Source organism: Astyanax mexicanus, chromosome 5 (assembly GCF_023375975.1).
Source record: "Astyanax mexicanus isolate ESR-SI-001 chromosome 5, AstMex3_surface, whole genome shotgun sequence".
NCBI classification, from domain to species: Eukaryota; Metazoa; Chordata; class Actinopteri; order Characiformes; family Acestrorhamphidae; genus Astyanax; species Astyanax mexicanus.
The window spans coordinates 41,161,900-41,173,136 of NC_064412.1; the positions used below are offsets into that span (position 1 = coordinate 41,161,900).

Genomic DNA, 11,237 nt, shown 5'->3' on the forward strand with positions numbered 1-11,237 from the left:
GGCTGGAGCCTGCAGCCTGTCTCAGCAGTCACCTCCTCAATGTTAGTGTCCCTGCTTTCAGACAAAGTATATATTCACCCATGTAATACCTGCTTTGTGCTGATCCTAAATGTTATAAAGCTTAATAAAGCATACAGAACATAAAATGTTCTACAATTTATAGGTATAAAACTACATAATGCTCTTATAAGATACGTAAAGGTCTTTAAAGTGACAGTCCGTTTTGATTAGGGTATTATAGTCATATTTTAGCGCATGCCCGAGACACGAGGAACTTTAACCGCGATATCCTGTTGTACACTGTTCTGAACGCATAGTCCCCCAGTTACTTATCTACATTCAGCTCCAGAAAAATAAGAGAACACTTAAAATGATGAGTTTATTTGATTCTACCCAATTTAAAACCTCTGGAATAGAATCACGAGCAAGATGAATGATCTCAAGCCATCTCAAGCTGATATGCTTGGATTTTTGCACCAGGAACTGCATAAAATTATCCAAAAGCAGTGTGTAAGACTGGTGGAGAAGAACATGCCAACATGCATGAAAACTGTGATTCAAAACCAGGGTTCTTACACCAAATATTGATTTCTAAACTTCTAAAACCTTATGAATATGAACTTGTTTTCTTTGCATTATTTGAGGTCTGAAAGCTCTGCATCTTTTTTGTTATTTCAACCATTTCTCATTTTCTGTAAATAAATGCTTTAAATGACAATATTATTTATTTGTAATTTGGGAGAAATGTTGTGTAACATTACCAATAAATAGCAAAATCAGAGAAACTGATTCAGAAACTGTAGTGGTCTCTTAATTTTATCCAGAGCTGTATAAATGAAACATTATGACTATTTCTTTAAATAATTAATTCATTAATTTAGCATAAAGGAGGCCCTTGCCCAAAATTATTACAACGTTTAGCTAACGTTGTAAGACCGTTGGTTGTTATAAAGTTTTCATTGAATGTTCCCTTTACACAAATTTGTCCAGTTTTCTTAAAGTTTTTAGGACGTTTTTTTACAGTTACAGGAAACTCTTAGAACACCGTTTATGAACGTTTATCTGTCCAGTTTTCTTGACGGTCCCAAAATGTTTTTCCTAAACACGCTCTTAGAACATCAGCTCAACCTTATTTGTAAAAAAAAAAAAAAAAAAACATACCCAGAACGTTGTCTTGTTATGTTTCATCACCATAAATCTAAAAATGTTAAGTTTTCATAACGTTACCAGACCATTTTTTCTACGCTTAAATGAAGAATTCCAGCAAGTCACCCCAACCTTATTTGGCACAATAATTTAACTCTTCACTTACCTTCTAAAAGATTGGCACCTTCTGCAATAATCCAGAGAAGAGTGGAAAAAGCAGGAATAATGAAGTAAAGAAAAATGTGGTAAAATCTGGAATAAATCGGTTTCTTCTTTGCAAACGTTGCCACCCTTCTCAACCAGGCAAGTGTTGGGATTAGAACTATTTAAGGTCCAAGATTATAACTCTAACTTGTAATTATCACATTATTTACCAAGAAATAAAACACTGGCTCATGTTAAGATTGAAGCTGGTTATCCTTGACAACCAAGCACAAACCCTGCTCTCCTAGACTGCTCTTCTTCTTTTTCTGTTATTTTACCGGTACATTACCGCCATCATCTGGACCGGAGTGTTATTATAAACATACACTAAACTAAACAGAAGAAGAGAAAAAACACTAAATCCCACGTAGAATGTGTTTTTCTAAACTTTTTGATTTACTATGATTACTGGAGGGTAAAAATCTTGGTATTTTACAGTTTCAATTCAATTTACAATTAATTCCTCTGGAAAAGTCCTAGAATAGGCTATTGGCTCATTTTTACTACATTAATAATATGATATAATGTGACACCTCTTCTACACCTTTAACCGATCATTGTGTTATTTCTATATCTTTTCTGTTTTCAGTCAGATCCTGGTATTACTCATATTTGGAAATTCAATAACACTCTTTCTGTAAACTTGTAGTTTAAATTAATGCATTGAAAATGTCACCTGTAAGTAAATGGGATTGGCTTAAATACATAAAAGATGTATGACTGAGTAATTTAGCTATTTAGTAGTTTGTCTACAAAAAATGAACTATCTGGGGATTTTTTTGTTCAGAAACGCTGAACAGCAGTCAGGGTCCGAGGGGTGAACAGATTAACACCAGCAGTCTGTTAGCCTAGCTAGCACTAAACTGACAGCAGCTGCATTCTGGTGTTGTAAAGGTATTAACTACAGACTGGAGTGAACTATAGTCATAATCCACATATCCTATAAAACCACAGGATCTACAAACACTAACCAGCACAAACACTACCATCTCTTAGTAAAAACTGTGATTAATTTAGTTCGGAAATACAGTTAGCATCGCCAGTTAGCCAGTAGCCATCTCCATTAACATCTGCAGTCTGTTAGCCTAGTTAGTAATCAGATCGGAGCTGAAAATAGTGTATCGTCCCATCAACATCTTTTACTCCTGGATTGGGGTTTTGATGTTTTACAGCCCAGTTCCATCACTGCTCTTGGAGCATTTGTGCTTCTTCAAAGCACTTAAATACCTGAAGTTCTTTCCACAGTCTGAGCAATAATACGGTTTCTCTCCAGTGTGAATGCGCTGGTGTGTTCTAAGAGTACTCTGATCAGTAAAACTCTTCCCACAGTCTGAGCAGTGATACGGTTTCACTCCAGTGTGAATGTGCTGGTGTTGCTGGAGATGGCTCTGACGGCTAAAACTCTTCCCACAATCTGAGCAGTTATACGGTTTCTCTCCAGTGTGAATGCGCTGGTGTAGTTGGAGAACACACCGACGACTAAAACTCTTCCCACAGTCTGAGCACTGATATGGTTTCTCTCCAGTGTGAATGCGCTGGTGCAGTTGGAGAGTTCTCAGTTGATTAAAACTATTTCCACAGTCTGAACAGTGATAAGGTTTCTCTCCAGTGTGAATGCGCTGGTGACGTAGGAGAGTAATCTGTTGATTAAAACTCTTCCCACAGTCTGAGCAGTGATACGGTTTATTTCCAGTGTGAATGCGCTGGTGTAGTTGGAGATGAATCTGTTGAGTAAAACTCTTCCCACAGTCTGAGCAGTGATACGGTTTATTTCCAGTGTGAATGTGCTGGTGTTGTTGGAGATGAATCTGTTGAGTAAAACCCTTCCCACAGTCTGAGCAGTGATACGGTTTTTCTCCTGTGTGAATGTGCCGGTGTCTTCGGAGATTAATCTGTTGATTAAAACTCTTCCCACAGTCTGAACAAAGATACGGTTTCTCTCCTGTGTGAATGCGCTGGTGTTTTTTAAGAGTACTCTGATCAGTAAAACTCTTCCCACAGTCTGAGCAGTGATACGGTTTCTCTCCAGTGTGAATGCGCTGGTGTAGTTGGAGATGCATCTGTCGAGTAAAACTCTTCCCACAGACTGTGCAGTGGTGAGTTTTTTTCTTGTCTGTACATTTCTGCATGTGTTTGGGATGGGTAGGAAAAGATGTTTGCTGAGTAACAAAGATATTTGTAGATTCCATGTTCTTCCCCTCTTCACAAGTTTAACCTCGGTGTGAAATGTTCTAGTTTAGTGTATTTCTGTAGCTAAATTTCAAATAGGCATTCATTTCTGGAAAAAAGCCAAGAAAAAACAAACCTAAGCTCAGTGCTTGTTTTGGGTGCGAAATGAAAATCTCTTACATGGCAAACTAAAAAATGGGAGTCTTCAATGAGGAATGGAAATCTACATTTAATTTTAATTTGACCTTCCAGTTCTTACTGCTGATGTATATAAAATAAGAACTTTTCAGTTCAATGTATCCATGTATGCGACCAAGTCTCTTACAGGGAGTAGTAAGTAAACCTGAAATTACCAATCTGAAACAGTGGAAGTGATGCTTGAACAGGTCTTTCAATGCCCAAGTAGCGTCCTGTAAAATAGAACCCCTCAGAATCTTCTCAGAACCTCAGGACCAAACACAAACCCTCTGCAGTGTCTGTAAAAGAATGAAGAGTCCTTTACAAAAAAAAAAACACTTTTTTTGTAAGGCTGAACAATTTATTTTACTTCATATTTAATTGTTTCCTCTAATGTTGATGATATTTAACAGCAATGACAGGCAGCTGGCAAACTCAAAACATACACTCTCCTTGCATACATTAAATTAATTAAGATTTTCAGCATTACTTTTTGTACTTACTATCAGTTTACACAGGACGTGTTTCTGGTACATTTGTGATTAGAATAGCACTACCATAGCACTACCATACATGCATACATACATACATGCATGCATGCTAAGCATAGTATTGCTGAGGTAACCAATGATTAAGATAGCATTGTTGAGGTAAGTGTATGAATATAATACAATTTCTGAGCTAAATGTATGATTAGAATAGCACTGCTGGGATAAACCTATAATAGGATAGCATTGGTGAGATAAATGTATGATTAGAATAGAATTTCTGAGGTTAACCTATGATCAGAATGGCACTGTTGAGATAACTGCGATTAGAATATCAAATTTAGATTAAATACATGATAGCACCTTGGAGGTAAACGCATCATTTAATAGCCATGCTGTGGAACATTTATGACTAAAATAGCACTGCTAAGGAAAATATATAATTAAGCATTTTTGAGATATAATTGTAACTTAAATGAGCCATGCTAAAGTAAATTTATAATAAGATAAGCACCTCTATGGTAAAAGTTGAATAGCACTGCTGAGGTGAATTTATGAAGAAAATAGCATTTCTGAGATAAATGTCCATTGTATGTATATAGTACATTTGAGGTAAATTAATTAGTAGTTGTGATACCCAGCAATAATTGCTATTTACACACTGCATCTTTTTCTGACACTCTGGCTGAAACTCCACCCTCTTTGACTAGGTCTGCCTAACAACAGAGTGATCTATATTCTGATTGGCTCAACGGGAGTACATTATAATATACAGCCGATGGATTGGCAGGCGTGAGAAATACCATGTGTGGCGTGTGAGCGTGTGAACTCGCTGAGGTGCTCAAAGCGTGAGACTTGAGAACACTGTAATGGTTTTGTGTTTTTCATGATAATTAATAATTAATTACTCTAATTAATTAACATTTTGAACTTCCAATTATCCCTGTGTTTTATCGTTTATGCACAAAATCACTGTTACATACTAGCTAGTTAGCTATTTTGTAGGGGTTGATCGATGTTACTTAAATCCATCCGAAACATGGGAGAGAAAGCTGAAGAGCTGGTAGAGCTTAGAGAACAGGACAAACACAGCAGACTTATGCTCGCTAGTTCAGCTAAACAGTGCAGTTAAATGCGGAGGAAATGCAGCGACACAGAAAGAGGAGTAAAGAGCTGGAAGAAAAAGAGTGTGTGCAGGTTAATAAGAGGAAGTTGGAGTTCAGGGGAAAGAGAGAGAGAGAGAGAGAGAGAGAGAGAGAGAGACCTATCGAAGGCAGTGGAGCTTGAAAATCCAAGACGGACTCGGTAAAACGCGGAACATCTGGAATGATGTTTAAACAACGAGCTATTAAATCAACTGGACACGGTCTATTTGAGAGCCCGGGAAAGACTTACCAACTAACTGAAGATATTTATTTTCTCAGAACGGACTCCTATGATACACAGCGAGGACCAGAACTGTTGAAACCTACAGAATTACTCACTAAAAGCTGATGGAGCTCCAGTTCTGTCTCCTTCTGATTTTTAGGTACACTACCGCCTCCTACTGAGCTGGAAGGTTGGAGGAGCCGCTCGCTGCAGCCTGTAGGAAGGCGGAGTTGGACATCCAACCCCGCCCACATCCAACTCCGCCCATGTCCAACTCCGCCTTACGTCTAAAGCAACACCCACCTTACGTCCGTCACGAACGCCTACATTTACTCCAGGTAAACAGGAATTGTAGCCGAGAAAGCAGCTAAAGCATCTATCTGATTTATATCTCCGGTTATGGCGGTAAGTACAAATATTGAGTTATTTTTTAAGTTAACAGAGCTATTTTTATAATGTCCTCTTGTTTTTCTATATTATATTTTATGAGTAAACGGTGAGTCGTTGATACGCACATGAAGGTTCTACATCGGCGCGTGTACCATGTGGTTTGTTTGCTTCTAGCTAGTCATATTGCCGTTTTTTTGATGGATTCTAATGCAGAATTGCACCCAGTCTTGTCTAATTCAAACTTTAGTTATCTTACCTTCTGTTTTATGGGCTAAAATGCTACCAATTAATGGTATCACAGATAAACTCTCATAGCTAGTAGTGAGCTAGGCATCAGTTTTGTTTTTAAGGCATAGCTAGGGGTTATAGTCAGCTAACCTAAAAAACTGTTTAAACTGTCTATACAAGAAGTTAATTGGCTAACAAGATAGCAAGATAATCTAGCTAACTAAAATTGGTTCAAAGTCTTAGTCATACAAATAAATATTTGAAGATATCAATGCTTAATCCTCCTATTTAATTTGTCAGGAATAGCAATGGTATTCCCGGGTTAATTTGACCTGGTTCATTTTTAATTATCCAACATATTTCTGAAACCAAAATAATCCTAACCAGAAGAGTAAATATTTAATAACTAACTCCATTGCTGATTGTTCTATCAACATTTAGTACAATAGTGTACAATAGAGGTAATAGTTCAATTAGGATAATTCACTTGTTTTTCCATTTTAAAAAATCTTACTTTTTTTTTGTTTTACTACTTTGTTACTTTTAAACGACCAACACAATATTTTTACATATAAATGAAACATAACATTACAATTTCGTTTTAGTTTCAGTTTTTGCAGGGGGTTGTTGCAAATATGAAATTAACCATTTTCATGTTATATGTTAATTATACAAATAAAGGCAAGCTGAAGACGTTTCATACAGAAAAAATACTTTTACTATCTTACTAAATGGATCAATTTGACCCGTAACGTAACAGGAGGGTTAAGTCGATGCACATTTATTACCTTTGTACTGAATGTAGTTACAATTAATGTGCACCGATATAGTAATTGTAAGCTCATGTGTTTTGTTGCTTTCTGTTTTACAGCATACAGCACCAACACATGTCCAGGCCACTCCTGACCCTTCACGGTTTGGCCAGTGTGGTGTTTTCAAATGCCCCTGCTTCAGTTTTGACACTGACCAGCGATTTAATAACAGCCTACATCTACAAAACCATATCAAACAAGCAGTCGAGAATAACGGTATGGGGAAGTATTTCTTTAAACAGAGAGAGAGATATTGATTTCATTGGCTATAACAAATAAACATGTAAATGTAATATCTTGAATCAACAAATGCACTTACATCTTACACTCAATTGATGGGCATAATGAGTTGAAGAATATTTATATTTATAGGCTTATTTGCATGTTGTGTGCATTTTGGTCTTACAGTTTCCTTCATCTCTAAACTGCACACCTACAGCACACTTTTATTGTGTCTATTGCAGCCATACAATACTATGCAAAGACCAGTTCAGACATCATGTATCTCTGTGCAGCAGTGCAACCAAGACCACTATAGCAGAAGTGTTTAATCCACAGACTGTTGCTACTTCTGATGCACGTCCAGCTCCCCCTCTGCCAGCTACTCCTGATACACCTTCTCCCAGTTCTGGTCTTGCTTCCTCTGTGCATGGTATTAATTATATTAATTATTATATTTTCTCTCAGGAAAGTTCAGCGTGTTGAACGTGTGACTGATGAAGGAGATAGAATGGGCAACGTCTCCTTTGAACAGGTGTGAGGGTGTGGATGTGTGTTTTTTTATTTCGGGTTAATTTAACTGGGCCATTTAAAATGTTTTACTGTTGTGGTTTGTTTTCAAAAGTCTGAATTGGGCTGAAAAGATAAGTTGACATTATTTGAAATTTCGACTTGACCTAGTGTTGACTAGTCATTTCAAGGGCATTTGAAGCCCATAAGCTATTGGAGTGCTATCATTTTAAAGGGATAGAAAAGCAGAGAGCTGTTTTGTTACGTTAAGGCAGAGATTAGTCAACAGAATGACGCTGACTACAGTCTTCAGGCAAAAATGCTAGCCATTCCTACAGTAATCAGAGATTGGGGATATGATTGAAATAATAAGTGCCAACTCAGATTAATAGAATACCAAAATAGTAATTGGTTGCAGCCTTAGAATGTTATCTGGTCATTTTTTTCAATTACTATAATTTTCATGAATCAAAATCTACATGCTTCTATAATGTTTTTCACAGATGCCCCTTATTCTCATAGATACAGTTCTGGAAGAGGGGGACAAAGCTTTTTTAAAGCTGTCACTGGTTTGTCGTCTCTTCCGGGACATTGTTTGGACAACAATCATTCCGGGCCCGGGCACATTTCGAGTGGCTTGACAGTAAGCATGATATTTCAGTACAGTTAAGATGTTTGTTTTCCCTTAGAAAAGGAATTACACTCACTGATTTTAAAATCATTTTAAAATTCTTGATTTTTTTAAACCTACAGGTGTAGTGCCATGAAAACATCACAGTGCTGCATGTAAAGACGAGTTTCGCAGGATGTACGAACTGCAGTGCTGCCAGAACTGTCAAGAAACTTATAAAGACTGCATACTGGGTATGTTTGTTCTAAATAAATTTTGATAATTTTTTCCTGAGGTCAGAAATTGGTACGTCAATATATTTAAGGTATTGGGGCTTGAGAGATTGTTACTTTGTGAAAGTGTGTGCTTTTACTTATATTACAGGCTACGTTGGGCATGGGAGACGAGGGGAGCTTGTGGCATTTTACAGCGAAAACGAGCACCCTGGATTCTGCAGCCAGCTTCATGAGTGGCTGGGTGTGTGAGTGGCTGGGTGTGTGAGTGGCTGGGTGTGTGAGTGGCTGGGTGTGTGAGTGGCTGGGTGTGTGAGTGGCTGGGTGTGTGAGTGGCTGGGTGTGTGAGTGGCTGGGTGTGTGAGTGGCTGGGTGTGTGAGTGGCTGGGTGTTGCATTTTTAAATAAAGACTTCTGTATTTGTTTGACCAAAGCATGTAACCAAACATTTTAAAGGCTAGTGTGCCAATAAATGCCAATAAAGATATTGTATTAGCTTGGACAAAGTGTTTGTAAATGGAGTTAATTTCCCTGGGAACTACTGTCAGCCATACAAAATTGGGAGAGGAGAAGCAGGAAAGGGATATTATTATTATTATTATTATTATTATTATTATTATTATTATTATTATTATTATTATTATTGACAAAATAGCTATGTATACATACATTTTTAATTTCTGAAACCACAGCATTTGATATATTGTACTCTATCGTTATACACTATCCAGCATACCATTATTACCACCTGCTTGTTTCTGCTTCTATTATTCTTTTTTTAGCTCCAATTAGCATCTAGGACACTTTAGTTGCATAATGGTTTACTGGTGTATAATATACAATAGGTATAAAACACTGTTCACTCTATTAGACACTTCTACCAACAGCTGCTTTACATAGGCCTTTCTCTCGCTTCCGGGGTCGACATTTCCGGTCTAGACATTTCTGTGTAAACTCAGTTCCGTTTGGAGCGTTCGTTCTTCCGCCATGGCGCAAGTGAGTAGTAAGTGTTTTTGCAGCGTACCACTGTGCTCTAATTCCAAGCAAAAACAGCCTTATTTGAGTTTCCACTCATTTCCAGCTGAGGAGGAACTCAGAAAGAAGTGGGTGATAGCCATTAGAAGGAGTGAGGGGCCGAATTTCAAAATTCTTAGGAACAGCACGCATGTGTGTAGCGCTCATTTTGAGCCGCAGGACATCTACGTTACACCAAAGGGCAAGACGTGGCTGAAGAAAGGTGCGATACCGCGTCGTTTTAGCTGGACTCGGCCAGCCAGGCAGTCTGTGTACAGCAGAGTGAATTCCCGTCTCGGAGATTCTGCTCGTTTGGACGAGGAGGGCGCGATAGGGGAGCAGGCTGTCGGTGTGCTGGAAGAAGAGGGAGACGGGAGCGCGGCTGTGCGGGACCACGACTACGTGACTCGGCCGACTCCCGGCGAGTAGCTAACTACCTAGCTAGCAAGCTAGTAACACTGCTCTATAAAACATTGTACTTTAAACAAGATAAACTAAAGAAGTACAGTGTTATCAGGAAAAAAACATGCATGTAAAGTCTGATTCAGCTAGCATGATAACAGCTGTTCTGTCTAAAATAGACAGAAGCTTGTAGCTAGCTAGCTACGGTCCATTTTATATAGAACAGCTGTTATCAAGCTAGCTTAAAGTGCAATGTTTTCCTCACCTTTTTCTCTTAATATTAAGATATTCCCTTTTTTCTTACTCTTATAACCTAATTTACATTAGATGGCTACGTTTTTTTATTTGTTTACATTATTTCTTGGCCACTTTATTTCTTCATTTATAGCAACTGTGCTTTTGGGTTTGTGGGTCACATACACTAGGAACCCTATCCTTCACCTTAGGTAAACCTTACCTCTGTGTTAAAGTAGAATAAGATGAAGAATAGTAGTTATGTTTACTGCTGAACTGAACAAACAAAGAACTGCAACAGCAGAAGAAAATCATGGGGTGTAGTTTAGTACCATAGATTAAGGGTTTTATTAAGAAGGATGTAATCTAGCAAAATACTGCTACTAAAATATACCCCAGAACATTTAGAAACAACCACTGTAGTCCGCATCCATTTTAATTTCACTTTAATTAGCTTAATCCTGTACTTCATATGTGTATTTAAAAAAACATGACTTTCCATTCATCCATGCGTGTCCCTCAAGACTGGCACTAGGAACCATCCGTGAAGGCAAGCGGCTGCTAAACAGGTGTGTGTTGGCAGAGTCCATAAAACTCAACAGGGTATCAGACTCTAATAATAACTAGTAAATCTATTTGGGGAAGTTAAGATGGTTTAGCGAACTGCAGTGCTGTAACCGTGAGATAGCTGAACCGTGAGATAGCTGAACCGTGAGCTTGGACCTCTAGCTTGTGTGGTTCCTCGCTTTTCTTTAAGGACCGGTAGCACCGAGCCCTAACACGGATCTCCTTCTCTACAACATTGGACACTAAACACACAATATCATAAGACAGGCACTTATAACAGTACACTATATGCTTTATTTAACAATAGAATTAACAAACAGTTTGATAAAGGCTTAAATGATAGAATGTTAAGTGAGCACCGAGCTAAGAAGCTAGCTAGGCAGGCTAGTTAACTTGGCTAACCTAAACTACAGAACTGCATCCATTTACCTTCATAATCAAAAATAAATTGCTCGAAAAAGAACTTG

At 37.9% G+C, this 11,237-nt stretch overlaps 1 protein-coding gene and 1 long non-coding RNA gene across 5 annotated transcripts in view; one reads left to right on the forward strand and one right to left on the reverse strand.

Moving 5' to 3' along the window:
* The window catches only part of ical1 (islet cell autoantigen 1-like), a 68,351-nt gene extending 62,667 nt beyond the window's left edge, over positions 1-5,684 (reverse strand). Inside the window, exons 1-3 of one of the 3 annotated variants that reach the window (XM_049479076.1) lie at positions 5,580-5,684; positions 3,873-3,995; positions 1,313-3,628 (exon numbers count right to left, since the gene is read on the reverse strand). The gene's annotated coding sequence lies outside the window, so the exon portion shown is untranslated. Of the gene's footprint in view, positions 1-1,312; positions 3,996-5,579 lie in introns of all 3 variants that reach the window. The other 2 variants (XM_022675268.2, XM_049479077.1) reach the window with 2 other exon arrangements.
* Positions 5,685-5,748: 64 nt separating this feature from the next.
* Positions 5,749-9,397, forward strand: LOC125802143 (uncharacterized). 2 transcript variants are annotated; one of them, XR_007439081.1, is made up of 6 exons: positions 5,749-5,957; positions 7,042-7,198; positions 7,670-7,736; positions 8,215-8,354; positions 8,465-8,575; positions 8,706-9,397. It is a non-coding gene; the product is annotated as an uncharacterized LOC125802143 (long non-coding RNA). The 2 variants fall into 2 exon arrangements; XR_007439080.1 differs by having other exon boundaries at positions 8,234-8,354; positions 8,706-9,396.
* The last annotated feature ends 1,840 nt before the right edge of the window (positions 9,398-11,237 follow it).